At 39.6% G+C, this 15,900-nt stretch overlaps 1 protein-coding gene and 1 long non-coding RNA gene across 3 annotated transcripts in view; one reads left to right on the plus strand and one right to left on the minus strand.

The window, feature by feature from the left end:
* LOC310902832 (uncharacterized protein) overlaps positions 1–15,900 on the plus strand; it is a 109,598-nt gene that overhangs the window by 19,382 nt on the left and 74,316 nt on the right. The window contains exons 10-11 of one of the 2 annotated variants that reach the window (XR_014587029.1): positions 12,575–12,654; positions 14,407–14,510. The exons of the other annotated variant lie outside the window; for it this stretch is intronic. The gene's annotated coding sequence lies outside the window, so the exon portion shown is untranslated. The remainder of the gene's footprint in view (positions 1–12,574; positions 12,655–14,406; positions 14,511–15,900) is intronic. 2 annotated transcript variants of the gene reach the window in all.
* On the minus strand, positions 1,123–10,428 carry LOC310902834. The gene is made up of 3 exons (XR_014587032.1): positions 5,621–10,428; positions 1,607–5,467; positions 1,123–1,518 (listed from the first exon to the last, which is right to left on the minus strand). It is a non-coding gene; the product is annotated as an uncharacterized lncRNA (long non-coding RNA).

Below are 15,900 nucleotides of genomic sequence, written 5' to 3' on the forward strand. Positions count from 1 at the left end.
TACCATTAAAAAGACATTCACAATACTGCAAGCACTTACTGCTGCTGTATAAAACCAGAGTGCAGGCAGTATTTATTCTTGAGCATTGTTAACTTGCAGTGTTTCTGGCACATAGGAAATCTTAGCTCACATGTATACAAGTTCAGAATAGAACCACTGCTTGCAGCAATGTGAAAATCAGAAAATTTTGTATGCCTCCTTGGAAATGGCAGCTGCTGATTGAAGTCACCTGTTTGCTTCTTACACAATGAGTTGCTGAGCAGCACAGAACAGCTGAACAGAATAGCGATGACTCCAGCTCTACCAGTGTCTTCTATGTCATTAATGTGATCTTTATTGAAGATGTGCTTGGGTTTCTCAGTTTTTTTGGATTTGAGATTGGCTCACAATTTAGCACAGATAAGTGCACTGGCAACTAGAAAGGAAACAGATACAACAATACCTCTTACTTGGGACCTTATACCAGGGATCTGTGTTCCTCTTCTACTCCCTTTTGTTGTTGTTGCATGGGTTGGAAGTGAGAAGGGTGAGGACACAGATGAATTAAGAAACATAATGTCTGCTTTCCTCTTGCAGCTCCTAGCAAATTAGGGAGTGCTTCTGAAAGTCTAGTATGACACAGATGAGACCAATTTGTTCCTCAGTTAAAGAAGATAAATAACAAATGTACCTATAAGCATTTTTTCTGATCATGTTTATGCAATTTATCAAATCTATGTGATTTACAATCCTCCTGTAAGTGGAGGACAACATGTTTTAGGGTAGTGAAGACCTTAGTGCTCTGGCAGCTGATTTTGATCCAGCTAATAACAGAATTTCAACTGCTCTTGACTGATCCAAGACTTTTCCCATGTATGAAAATGAGCTGCACTTGAAAGTCCTCAAAACATTACTTCTGAAGTATTCTGTTTCTAGATAAACCTTTTTTTTTTTTTTTTTTAAAGCTGGACTTACTCTTCTGAGTCTTCTAAAGCATTGTTCAGGCTTCTGAACATGTTAATTGAGCACTATATTAGTGAGAAAGGTAGAAGTGTTTTCTATAGAAAATTACGAAATTGTTTCTATTAAAAGCTGTCATACCTCCACCTGCCTGAATATGACATCTGGGTAAGTCAGCTGATGGCATAGCATTGAATAAAAAAACTCTTTCTTACTTAGGATGAATTGGAGGCGGTTTTTTTGTTTGTTTGTTTTAAACGGCATTGTTTGTGTTGCATCCTCTGTTTTAGCTTAAGTTTCCTATGCTTGGTTTTGCTGATGGATTTAGTGGTATTTCTGTCCTACAGTAATAAATTAAAGTTTACCTCCCTTTATGGTGTAAGTGGCCTCATGTAGTGGGACTTCAGGTCAATGTTAAGTTGTATTGGGAGAAAAAGAAGGTTGTGTATCAGCTCTCCAAGTGCCTGTCCATATGACTGAGTCTGACTAGATGAAAGTTGATGGCTTTGTTTTGCAGTTGTTCTCAGGACTTCATGTGGGAAAGTGACCTTCTTTGTTGGGATTCCTTGCCTCTGACAGCTGTAAACAAATAGCAAGTAAATAGGAACTGCCACATTTAGTCAGTTTGTGTTTCTAGGCCGGTATCTTTCTCTCCATTAATACATACTTGCAATTCCTTCTAGGCCATTGCAAGGGTTGGGAAGATACTCTGTACCATGAAGGTGTCTTCCTGAAGGAATAAAAAAATGTTAGATGAAGTACCAAAACTAATATGAAACAAGTCCCTGAGTATACCATCTGTTCCCTTTTCAAATAAAGGGATGTAGCCTAAGGACTGACTCCATGAGCATCTGAAGAATTGACAGATCCACCCTCAACCCAAACATCTCTGGGTGGTTCTCCTGCGCTCGGAGGGAGGGAACCGATTCCACTAGAACACTCCCCAGCGTGTTATGCAACCTGAGCATGCAGGCATTCGAAGCATTTCCCATAGGTGATCATGATGTTTTCAGCTCCCTAAAGAGACCAGCCTTAGCCTTCACTTTGATGAACTTTGGCTGCCTTCCTGCTGTTTTGGGAGGTCAAGGGAGTGGCATCTAATCACTTCTGCAAAACCCTGTTTAACATCATGGTGTGTGGCACTGTCGAGATCTCACAAGAAGGGATACTTGCACCAGATAGCAGTAAGGCAGAGCTGGCAAACAATAGTGAGCCAGAGGAGCTGGGAGTTTTGATCTGCAGCATACAGAGAACCTTATAAGCCATGCTTTCTGTGTGCAAGACTATGCTGTTTATTGACACGTATAGGTTTGATTTTTAGGACAGATCTTGGAAGTATCATCAGATGTTTGAGACCACCAGTCAGCCCAGTGGTCCTCAGTTTTGTTGAGAGGGCATTTGATACAAACAAAGATCAATACGGGAGGGCATTTACAGTGAAGAACATACAAGTGATAGTAGAAAGGTAGGGTTTTGTGTCAACTCAGTATATCCAATACCATTGATTTGAAGATGTGTACCATAGTTCTGATTTGAAGATGTGTACCATAGTTCTGCTTTCTAGCAGGCCGTCTGCCCTCTTGAGATGGAGAAGGACCCAAGTGTTTCCTGGAGATCTGGGGGCTAGGAACAAGTCAGGAATTGGATGAAATGTGTCCAGTCTAATGGATAACTGATGGAGTGGGGGTGATACTAATGTTAAAACATGAAAACTGAAGCATTCTGGGGATTGTCTGTAAAATTTCTAAACATATCAGGTGAGAAAAGCTCTAGTGGGAGACCAAAGCAAAAGGGTAAGAAAAGAGATGAAAGAATTTGTAACTAATATTGTCTATGTCTCTGACTCTCGATGAACAGCAAGATCCAGTTTCCATTGCTGATGGGAATCTTTCAACTGTAAGAAAAAGAATCTGTAAAGAAGGAAGCACGTAAAACTGTAAGATGGTGGTGCGCTAAAATCCTTGCCACAGCTAAGAAATATGAAGTTGGTCTTAACATATCTACTTGCTAATTCCTCTGTTGAATTCTTGCTGCTCCTTGGAAAATTCTGCCTCTATTTTTATTCAGGAAAGCACTGTGTTTACAGTTCTGCAAAGAATTACCATGGGTTTCCTGCAGGCTTGTAAACCAGCCATTTATTTCCCTTAGTCGTAATCTTATGCTTGCAAGAAAAAGGGTTTGGAGACTTGAAGATATGCTGAATTGTCTTCCCATTCCTTCAAAGCATGGTTGCAGGAGCTGTCTCTGATGCTTATTACTAGCATCCTGTTACCTTATTACTACCATCCTGTTACCCATGTTACCCTTAATGCTGAGTTTGTCAGCTCTAGATGGGCTGCTCTTTCCCAGTTACTGTTGGACTGGAGATGGTAAGGGTCTGGCAAAATCACTTAAACAATTGTGTTGGTTTAAATACCTGGATCTAACCACAAACTTCTTTTGATCATCTTGTAAACATAGGTCTGTATTTCCTATCTTCCCATCACATGCATAATTATAAGCTCTTTAGGATAGTGACTTTTCTGCTCATAAGGCTTTGAGGGCTGCTCATGACCCTTAAGCACAGTATCAATGCTGTCACCAAAGTCATTGGCCACTGGCTCATTATTCAAGCCACGGAGCACAGTCAGAGCTGATACTTGCAGGGAGCATATCCTAACTGAGCTCTTGGTATAAAGCAAAGCACTATTTCTTGCTATTCTTGACATCAGCTAAATACTGTTATGGCATGGTTTGTTTGTTGTTGTTTGTTTGTTTGTTCTTCCAGCCAATATTATTTTGAAGGATGTTTCCTCTATTGTGTGTTTCATCACAGAGTACTCTGTTGCATTAGCAAGTCAAAAAAAAAAAATCTAGCTCAAGTTTACTGTTCTGGAAATGCAATTTCTACTGGTATGAGCTAAAACTTTTCCAAAAATAACTGAGGGTTACATGGAATATACAGTTCCATATACAGTTCTTTTTTGACATTAGGTATATCTGGCATTATATGTTAATCTAAAAGATAACTGATACAATTAAAGTAGCTCAACACCATCTCCAGCTTAAAGTAAAAAAAAAAAAAAAAAAGAAAAAATTTTATACAGTATAGCTCGGGCAGTTTGGATTTGTGTCTTTTGGAACATTTCTTTTTTTTTTTTTTTAAGTTGGAGACCAGTTTGGAATTTTGGATCCTGTTTGTTAAGTTTAAAATATGACTGAGAGGGCAAACCTGGCATGTAGGTTCTCTGTGTCTGCTGGTTCAGAATTTAGTGGTAGGAGTTCTTCTGAGAATCAATTCAGTAGCATTTTTGGAAAAATAATCTGATATTAATAGAATATTATACAATGAAACTATACATGGCTGATTCTGTACCTGACCCCTCCATGCCCAGAAATTTTTTTGGCAATTGTCTGTGTGCTGAAATAACTGCCCGGAGAGGAAATTGGATAAATGTTTTCTGTCATGATACCTGTCTGAAAAGGGTCCGAGTCACTTATAGGGTGATATGGGACGCCTTCCATATAGATAGCAGTTGTTGCTGCAGAGCTGGTTGGGCATACTGACAGGAGCTATGCAGTTAGGTGTGTTCTGCTGAGCACAAAATTCTTCAGAAAATCAAAGCAATTGCTGCAGAATGGAAAACTACTAAAGTGCACCATAGAAGACGTGAGGGTATAAACTTAGTATCTAGTCCTTCTCTTCATTCCTCATTTAATTTCCCCTTAGGGTGAGTACCAGTAAAGTTCAGTTTAAGTCATGAGCCCTAAATTTGTCAAAAGTACTTGAACAGAATATTCAATCAGTAAATATAGGTGACCTGAAAGATGGAGAAGATGGTTTGTGATAGGCATGTGAAAAGTCATATTGTTTAACCCTGCAATGGAGTTTGTGGTATTTGGGGTTGACCTTTCTCTTTTGGCAATGGAGAATGTTTTCCAAAATAGGCACAAGCCAGGAAATTCCTACTCAAGAACTCTCTGAGTTGAGTCCATTCCTAGCAAGGGTTCAGATTTAAAGCATCCACTGTCTGGAGATGCAACTTCTTATCCTTTTCAGATAAGGAGTGGGGTTATTCTCTTGTAGTGAATTAAACAGCAGAGGAGAATTCTTATTCATATGTATATTTTTTTTCTAGAGTTCTGAAGTCTATTGCTAAGTTGATGAATTGTCTCATTCATCCCCAATCACTTTCGCATTTCTGCCCTTCTCCACCACCACCCCCCAGTTCCCAAATGTCCAGATTTTATTTTAATCATCATTTACCTAAAACCTATCTAGCTATGACCTTAGAAATACTGTTAGTACAACTGATTACAGTGCCAAACTCTGCAATAATTCTTTCTCCCTTCCCAGTTAAGATTAAAATAGGCAGTGCAGTGGCAATGGGGAACATCTTGCATGCTTGACAGATACAGAATGGTATTTTGGTATGCTGGCTTACAGCAGGGCCAGGAGTTAACCTGGTTGGAATAGTTGACAACCAGCAGAGTCAGAGGTCCCCTTGATAGAGGTCTGTTTCTGATGAAGGTCATAAGGTTTTGCATGCTACATTTGGAAAAAAAAAAAAAAAAACCACAAAATAAAGTGGCCCAACAGGCTGTTGTTTGCTGCTTCCTACCACATGGAAGACTTGCATGCAGACTGCTTCAATGAGATAACGTACAAGCAGAAAGAAGATGGTTTTCTTGTTTTACTCACCTTTTAAAAGCATCCTCTCAGGGGAGTTGTGGATGATGGCTTTCAGAAAACAAGGAAAACTTTGCTGCTGGTAGAAGAAATCAGAAGGCAACAGTTAGCAGCTCTCTCCCCTCTTAGCCAAGTTCAGTCTGTTTCTGGCTTTTCCCTGCATGTGGTTAGTCCTTGTCCCATTCTCTCTTGTTTCACAGCTGTGGGACATGTAGGACTCACCATGACTTAAGCATTGATCTGAATACGTAGTTCCCAGCCCCATGTTCTTGTAAATCTGGTGTCCATTAGACACTGCCTAATGGGAGTTTTGATCCAGATTGACTGTAGATTACAGCCAATAATAAACAAAATAAATTCCTTTCCCTTGATGGCTGGTAGGTAGTATTAAATGATGGCAATGATATTCACCTGCTTGTAAAAAAAAATTAATCATCTCTGTGGGCTCCTAACAGATGTAAATGGGGGAATGTCTGGCTTAGTTGATATAATTACTGTTTGTTGTATAAACTCTGAAAACTGCTTATTGTTAGGGAAGTGGTAGGTGTAGCAATTACTCTCAAACAGGCTCTGTTAATTAAACAACAAAGATTTTGCCCAAAAAGGCAGTTAAGAAACCAATAAAAATGAGCAAGTTTGAAGTTACAGGATCACCTCACCGTTTACAGCAAATATTTCTTAGCAGCAGAAGGTGGTGCCAGTGTCACTCCGTCATTCACATTATGCAATGGATATAGTAGAAAACTGCCCGGGCTCAGTGGGACGTGAAGATGTGCGTTCCTCAGGTGGCCCCTTCTCTGCCCTTTGCTTCTCTGTCAGTAACTGGTTTGTTCAGTAGCACAGCTTTACGGGGCACGAAGCCAGAGGGTTCTATGCTGCTTCCTGGAAACCTGATAGCCTGCGCTACTGACTCTATAGAGTTTGGTTCCTTCTTTTCTACACAGACTTCCAAACCATTTGTTCATTTGCATTCTGCCAGAAGATACACTCCTCCAGGCAGTTGAGACAATACTCTGCAATGCGTAGTGCCAATGCAGAGAATGAGAGACTGCAGCTTCTTGTGAGATGCTTTGGAAGAAGTCGCGCATGCGTGTTGGAGAATTTTTACATTTTTGCAGAAGTGGATAGGGAAAGGCTTTTGCAGAAGAGTGCAGGATACATCACAGCAAACTCAGAGTAGAACACCACATGGTAATGACACTAAGTCATCACCAAACGTTTTAAGGTCTTCCTTCACTGTTCCAGTGGTCTGTGTGTACTGCCTGAGAGGAGTTCGAAACCAGACTGGCAACAGTACACATCTGACCTGCCCTTCTGCAGGCCCAATGTGAAGGAGAAGGTTATTTAGTGTAGTTGGTAGTTGCATGAGTTAAAAACGATCTTTAGTTGCCCAAATTCATGGCATGAGTGCAAGACATATTTGAGAAGTAGCTTAAGTGGTAATTTGTTCTTGCTCTTTCTTATGATTTCCTTTATCTTTAAGCTTTCCCTTATACACGTTATTGCAAGGTGAAAACTGGAAAAGGAATGAGAAGAAAACACAGAAACAAAGGCTAAGCACTGAAGGTTGAATAGCATTGCCATGCTGATTTCTATGCTTGCATAACATAATCTGAAATGCTGGGAGCTTCTGCGTTCTTTGTGCTCCGTTTTTTTTAATGTTGCACCTTGCATAACATTATACATAACACATACATGCATAACATTGTTCATAGACTGCAGTTTAAGGAAACTCCCATAGAATCATGACTCCACTTAAGAGCAACAGGAATCTGACAAGTTGCTTTATTTTTTTTTTTCCTGTTTAACACTTCCAATAAACATGTTTAATTCTATTAGGAAACCTCATACCACTTGTGGATTTTTTGGTCCCCCCTTTCCCTTTTCAGAGGGAAGAAGTAGCTGGAACTGTGAACACTTACTTTAACTGGTTACTGTTATTCAAAATCATCTCCCTTTCCCAGAAATGATACTTGCAAACTCATCATGCAACATGAACTCCAGCTTGTTGTGATGGTAAAGTTGCCTGGTTCCAGTTTCACAGAGATGACCTTCTGTTCAATGGTTTCTACTGTTAGCAGGCTCTCAAGTATTTTTCGCAGATTGAGGAGATGCTCTGCAGAGCCCTGAACTCCTAGATTTCTTTTTCATTCAAGGATCAAATGCTTGTAGCTGTATGTGGAGAAGGAGATTGACAGGGAGAGAAAGGGCAATGTCAGATGAAAATACTTGGTGTGATTTAAATGTCAAAAATTATGTCAAGACTAAGTGATCCATTTAATCTGCTCTCCATTTTAAATGATCAATGCCATTATTTTTCCAAAGCAATTGACCAGGTGGTTAAAACATTGTCTTCCTAAGTTTGCTAGCAAATACAGAATAATATCGCAGTATAAAAGCACAAATTAGTGCTTGGCACAACAAAATTGATCTGCAAATTGTACATATCTATGAGGAATCATTCTCCCCACCCATCCCTAGTTCTGGAGAACATTTTTTCCAGTTCTGCAGTATGATTTAAGTTCTTGATTTTTGGTATTTAAATGACTGATGCTGCATGCAAAAATCTGAGCACAGAAATGTTGCTTTTGGAAGGATATCGTAGCTGAAATTGGAGAGTCGCTGAACTAAAAAAGCCAGAGAAGACAAGGAAAGAACAAAACTGCTGAACCTTGGATTGGTTAGTGGAGTTTCCACTCTGTGAAAATAGAGCTGTCCCAGAAACTACTGTTCTGAACAGACTTCACAATGGGTCCCTACAGCTATAAACAGGCCTGCATGAAAAGCCCTGTATTTTAAGAAATATCTCTTATTCATATGCTAAATGAATGACTTGGTTGTTCAGTAGCTTGAACTTGTGCAGAAAAACATTAAGAAGCATAGCTACTGAAAACAGTCTCCTCTTAGTGTGGATTTCAGCCTGAAAAAGTCTCATGTGTGATCTTAAAACTAATCATACCAATTTAAAGCGTTCCTCTTATGTTGTCTAACATAAATCATGGATGTCTTTGAGGCTTCTCTGTCAAATTTAAAGGTCAGGGTAGTATGTTTTGTACTTGTGACCCAGATAAGGAAATGGCATACCACATACAAACTTCTGAAGAGGCTCTTCAATGAATATGTAAACAGCAGGTAGACACTGATATGTCATAAATCTCCCAGCTGATACTATGTCTGGGGCAGGGCTTGTTGGAGGCATGGCTTTGCAATAACTTCTCTGACTGGGCCAGAGTTTCAAGAGACCGTCTTGAAATCTTTTGTCTGGGTCCAGAGGCTGTCAGTGGGAAAACTTTACCTCTGGGGAATGGCTGGTACCAAGCCAACATGGTATCTGAGGAAAAGATTTGGGGTGAAGTGGTGAAACTGGAAAATGAAACTGCTTTCTCCAAAGTCTGAGCTGAGCTGAGAGTCAGACTCTGAGGACACTCAGACTTTACAGAAGTTTTGGAATGATGACATTACCGAATGTTTACTGACCCAAATGATGGAGTCTCTCTGGTGGCACTTGACTATGATCTCAAATTATAATTCACTTCACAAGCTTTAAATGTCTGGAAATTATGTGTGTGATGTCTATGTTGTCTCTTCTCCCCCACACCCATGGGGATCTCTAAACCCTGTAGCTGAAGGGACTTTGTTTTCCACTAGATAGAAATATTCTTGTGCATTGGATAACTGCTCTCTACTTGCAGCTAAGCTCTTTAAGGATTACTAAAATGACAGTCAAACTGTAATTATGCTACAAATACTAATTATTGGAAAAAATATGAAATTCTAATTTTAAGACTGCTAAATATTCAAAGCTGCTAAATATTGTTGTTGGGTTTGCTTTTTTTCCCCTAAGACTAAGCTTCAAATTAACTTCACTTTTAATTTAAGCAGCTTTATGAAATTGATTACATTATTTTGGAATTCAACTGGTAAGCTCTAATAGTTTAAAATAACTCATAGTTTGAAATCAGTGAAAACACTTGAATGGGGAGAAACAACCATAATTCCTTAAAGGGAGTATTCTTGCTGTAAAATATCCCCTAAAAGGCAAGCACTACCTTCTTATTTTTGAAGAAACACGCTCATTTTAGAGCAACTGCTGGTGACTGACCTTGGTCTGGAGCCAGGCCTCAGGGAGCACGGTGAATCCTTGTCTCTGCCACGAGCTCCTGTGACCCTGGAGCGCCAGCAGGTCCCTGGGAGCTGTCAACAAGTCCCGCCTGCTGATGCCTCTTCAAGAAGAAAACGGGGAAAAGTAACAACAAGCTACTGACCCCATTTACTTTTTTAATTGTAGTTTAATGCTTTGCTCAAGCTCTGTTTAAAATCTTTGTAATTAAAGGAAACACCATGTGAAAATAAAAAAGCCATGTAATCCCTGCAACCCAGCAAAAGGCACTTTATATCCCAAAGAAGGAGACAACTACACATAAATTGATAGCCTATTAGGTTTGTTAAATGTGATCAGTAGCAGGAATCAGGATATAACCCATGGTGATTAACAGTCCTGTCGCCATAGTAACTTCAGCTGAATTTAGAACTGAAGCCTGCTGAAGAACACAGCGCAGGATAGTTTGTTAGCCTTAAGCCTTTATGTACGTGTAGTAGCTGTTCGTAATGAATACATGATGTGGTTTCTTTTTGCCCTCCAAACTTCTATTAACACTGCAAATGGGCTGTTTATGGCTTATTCTGCAGTTGTTCAAGCTGCTGAGGCTCCCTCCATACCGAAGGCCTGGTGTTGCAGATATGGTGTAGGGAACCATAGGCTGCAATTCGGTATTTTAGCTTTTGCATCCAAATGGCTTTGGTGGCCACTGGCCAACTTCAAGAATTCACATGTACCTAGCAGGTTATGCTCATTCATATACTGTTCGTTCTTTAAAACTAATATATATAACTGAGTTCACCAGCTACCACATCTCAGCTCCTAAATTGGATCTAGAGTGACCCTCTGTGTGTGATTCAAAGGGCAGATGACAGCAAGAAGACCTTACGTTTCTAGGATGGTGTTTTAAATCTTGCTGTCTTCTCATTGCTGTTTCTTCTGTGCTTGTTCAGCTCTGCGCATGTGCAAATTAGACATCTACAGCTTTTGAGAGAGGCTACCATTATAGTACGCAGAGAAACATGTTGCTGAAGCCCACATTTATATCTGCCAGCTGGATCCTGGTGAGGAGGATGAAAGCCTGGTCCTCTACTCCCCTGTGGTGGGTGCTCTCTGTAGCCAGGTCTTTTGTCTTCAGAGCTGTTAATCTGATACGTCTTGTGCTAATGTCCTTTGACATAGAGATCTTACTGAACTGCTAGGGTATAAAACTAAAAACAAGTGACTTGGTGCAAGAGAGACTGTCAAAGCCTTCTTCAACTGAGAGTGAAGGGATATAAGACAGGAGTTTTGATGCAGACTGTAGATGGACCTCCAAGCCAAGCAACAAAAAAAAATTATCCATAAGGATGTTTTATTCAAATCTTTGTTCAAAATTGCTATTTTAAGCAGTTTTGTCCTGGAGAAATCTGAGACTTGGCATGAAAAGAGACAGCAAAATCTTTAAATGGTGACCAGACAGCCAAGCCTGGCTAATCCACATAGCTTTTAAAATCCCCTATTAGATTAAAAGAAAAGCCCGTGTTGCTGACCTGTTGGCTTGCTTACACTGTAAGCCTTTGGATACCTAAACATCTGGATGAGGCATCCTTGGGTTAATGAAGTCTCTGTGTAGTAATAGTTAACTGAATCCCTCTTTAACCTTTAGCCTGCTGTTTGACGTGTATCCATGTGTGCCCAGTGCTTTGTACTTGACCAAAATGTAATATGTTTTTGAACTCCTATTAACTGATGCAAAAGCATATTTGAAACTGTACTGCCTTCTGCGCTGATTTCTCCGTCAAACTAAGTCTGATTCCTCAATTTTCAGCTTTTTGTGTCTTGTGAGATCTAGCTCTTTGCTGCTATTTTCAATCTGTTCTTTTTCTAGGAGTGCTGTCTAGATTTTAACTATTTATAACGGCCCTGTGATGTGCATTTTGGCTGTCCTTACCACTTACAGGAAACTAAGACTGGAGTATTATAACTGCATAACTGGTGCATGCAGTCTTGGGCTGTGTGCCAAAACCAAGAGGGGGCTGGGGGGCAGGGGGAAGCAGGAACGAGAAAGGTCACGTTCTCAGAATAAGTGGCTGCAAGTTGGCATAAATTTGGAAATTACATCTGCTTGTGCTAGTGATTAATTTGGCATGAAGTGGTTGCCAATTCTTTTCAATCTAGAATTCAGTTTTGTAGCCCTTGTGAATATCATGTAGGACTCTCATCTTGACTTCGTTAGTCTTACCTTCTTTGTTTCTTCAAAGATGGTGGATTAAAAACGTTGGATGGCTAGGTCAGAAGGTTTGGAACATGATTTGTTTGCTTAAAGGGGCTGAAATCCTAAAAACTCCTATTCTGGAGGTGAGATTTTAGCGTACTTGGTAGCTTCACTAGGGTTGTGTGTGTGCTTGCTGCTCAGATTGGCTCAGAAATAATAGTCACTGATGTAGTTCAGAAGTCCCAGCCTAAGAAGATGACCTCTTTTAGGCACTCTGTGAGCAGACATCCATAAGTTTAGGACTGTCTCTATGATAAACCTGACATGCTGTTAGGCTCTAAAGAGACTTCTGTGTGTCCTGAGTAAGACTTCTCTTACAACACAGGAATAGGCTCTGATTTGGAGGTGCTTGGCATTTCACCTATCTGGGAGCTGTGGAAACAAAGTGAAAACTAAGTGAATGAAACTATAGCAAGTAATAATTTAATAATGACTTTGTAAAAAAAAAAAAAGAAAGATAAAAATCATTGAAGCTGTAGTTAACAGTTACGGTAGAAGGAGATATCAGTCTGTTATGCCATAGTTCCACCTAGGACATGAGCCCAGAAAAAAAATCAGGCTCCAGTATAGAAACAATCAATGCAATTGAGTCTTTTTTTTTTCTTTATAGGGCCCTGCAGAAGACCTACAGTTTGCAGGAATGGGACATTGACTTTACTGTATGGAAGAGTTGTGACAGATATTCTTTTAGTACGTTGCGTCCTACTATTTTCATGGATCTGATAATCTGCACAGCAGTAATAGTGGGTATTAAGCATCCAGTGCTACTGGAGCTAGCAAGCCTGGACAAGTTTGTGTTGTGCTGTAGTTCTGCTGTGTCAACAGGAGAAGATTTAGAACCTTTCATTTGTCTGCAGTTGGGTTTCTCTCTCTTTTTCTTTTTTATTTTTTTCCCCGATCTGTTTAATTGACAGCCCAGCTGGTTACTGTGCCACAGAAGGGAATACAGTTCTGTAGTGCCCAGAAACCTACAACTGTTTCTAGACTTTATACTTGAATCCTTAGTAGTAGTAGAGTTGGGGTGGGAAGGGGAATGGAATTACATAATTGCAAAACCAAAGATAATTGGAGTGACATTTCGTAAAATTATGAACTAGACTAATGGAAAACTGCAGATAAAAAAAAATGGCAGGAGATGTACACAAAACCTGATCCCGTGGGAATCACTTTCCACAGTCCTCCCCTTTTGACAGCGTGTAAAGGGCAGGATCCTTGGTTGGTGTTAGTCATTCCAAAACTGGATCAGAAGAGCTGCAAAGATTGCCAGCTTAGGCTCTGACACAGCCCAGCTGCCTTCCAGCTTGCACTAGTGCATGACTTTGTGCAACTGATACCACTTCTGTTAGCACAAGATATAAACACATGCATGGCAGAAATAGGAAAATGCCACAACTTTTCTGCAAGAGTAAAGGATGGCACAAACAGACCAAAAAAACAAACAAAAAATGAGCTGAAAAGCCTTGAATGTTACTGTACTTACTGTTTATTGGTGTTTATCCGTGCAGTCTTTTGCTCACAAGAACTTTCCTGGGAAAAGAAGAATGAAATAATTGCAGAATGTGCTTGCATGAGCACTTGTGCATGATTTTGTGTACTCACTGTGGTTTGAGTCATGTAGTGAGCCACAAATGGGTACCATGTAGGTTAGCAGAATGAAAAAAAAAATGGTGGATGACTGATGTAAAACAGCCTCGAATTGGCTGCCTTAAAACCGTCAATTTATTCATGCTACTAGGAGCTCAAATAATGAATAAGGAGCACACTTCTAAACTCAGTGTTCCTATTTTTTTAACGGTTTCATAAATGTTTTTTGGAGACTTCTGTTATAAGCAATTGCTTACATCAGTTTTCAAGCATGTTTTGCAAAATTAATTAGAACCATGACTTCACAGCAGAGCACACTCAAAAATCTGAACCACAACAACTTTGCAAATAGATCTATACTCTACATCTTCCCAATGCACTTGATCACTTTACAGAAATAGATTCACTGAATGAAACAGGTTCCTTTATAGAATAATGGAAGTACAGTCTAATGCTGGACTTCATTAAGAAAACGCTGCAAATGCTATAGCTAGACACAGGCCTGGAACATCTGGTTGGGACAAGTGTTGCAAATATAAGGGGATATGGGCCTGCTGAGGTCACTGGATCCCCTGCACTTACAATTTGCTATAAAACCTTTTTGTGCTGTCCATGCTTTTCACATAAAGTGCCTCTAACAGTAGCATTACAAGCTTACTGCTACTTTGTCATCAGGTTGCTTCCTGACTGTAAAAATTGCTCTTACATTCTCCAAAACTGAATCTTAATGAGAACAGACCTCTTACTTTATTTGGTCATAAAATATCTGTGCCCAAGAGTGATGCAAAAGCTCTCGGAAAAATATTTACCTCCTTCATTGATTTTCCCAGAACCTCATTTGCTTGCTCTTCTTTGCAGCTATGAAAAAGAAGCCTAAAAAGAGGGACATGTTGTACGCAGTGCAGAAAAGAAAAATTCACAAGATACAAGGCCAGTGAAGTTCAGTCACCTTCTTTGTGCAAGTAAGTTTAAATTTTGCCAGAGTAAACGTGTTAGAGACTGAAAGAATTGTATGCTTCCTGTAGTACAACCTAATATACACAAACTGGCAGCCACACAGCTCTTTACAGTTACATTGCTGGGCTGCTCCATTGTATTCAAAGTGTCCGGATCCAGCTCTGCCCGCAGTTGTGCAGCATCACCCTTCCTTTCTTGGCCTTACACAAGCATGGCCAATTGCTTAAAATGATGTGAATGTTGCCTAGTAACATCCATGCACGGAGTAACTGTCAGAGTAGTCCCTGCAGGGATTACTGCCTTAAGGAGTGCTAGACTCAGGGAACACTTAAAGTGTGTGTTTTAAAAATACATGACTACATTACTATGCTTACTCATTCCTCTACTTCTAATGTGAGGTAACACTGAGATTCTGGTAACATGGAGATTGGCCTCATTATCTACGATATGCTGCTCAGATCGGCTCAGCAGTAGCAGTCACTGTATCATTATCTGTAAAAAGGGTAAAATATTGGCCATTTTTGATGTTATCTTTTATTTGCAAAAGATGTTCAGTCACTGCTACTGACATGAATTTTCAACTGCTGTCTTGTAGTAATTGCACGATGTAGTAGATTAAATTTTTTTCTTGTCATCTGTAATTTTGCAAGTGGCAATTCCTTTTCCTGCTAAATGTGTTTCTGAGCATTTGAAACGTTTAAAAAGCGACTTGAATAAAATCCTAAATATAAAGCACCTTAGATTATCAGGTTGCTTTTGTCTGGTAAGCCATGATAATCACCATGTACCACAGGATTGTCTCTCAAGAAGTAAATTATATTAAACATTTTGTCCTTGGTGAGTTCATAAGATCTGGCAGCTCATGTGAAATTGTGTTAAGCTCCACTTCAGAAAAAGCTTCTAAGCTGACCAGAGCTAAATTTTATTTAAAAAAAAAAAAGTACAAAGTAATTGAAAAACTCTTTTTGGTGTGATGAAGAAACAATTGAGGATTGAAAAGCTTGAGGCATTTTGAAAGGCAGATGATGACTAGATGAGGTAACTGGGTTTAAAACAAGCAAAGAAACCTACACAACTATAACACTATCCTGTGCATGGGATTTTCAGTCAGTAATGTTTTCTAATCCATTGTTGTTATCGGGCTCTGAATTGATCCTGTTTGTAGCCAGGCCATATCCTGCAGGGGAATTCTCAAGGTGGAACCTCTGAAATAAGACAGATTTTAGTTTCTGTCTAGCTCATGCAGCTGAAGTTACCTCCTTATTTTAAAAATAATAATAATAAAAAAGGTTGTTCTTCAGCTATCTGTTCAGGATCCTAGTAACTGCCATTCAGAAATTCAATGAACTGAATATAGTTTTCTCAGTAAAACTGAGAATTTCTACAGTTAGTACG

Source organism: Anser anser (genome assembly GCF_964211835.1).
Source record: "Anser anser genome assembly, chromosome: 7".
Lineage (NCBI taxonomy): Eukaryota > Metazoa > Chordata > Aves > Anseriformes > Anatidae > Anser > Anser anser.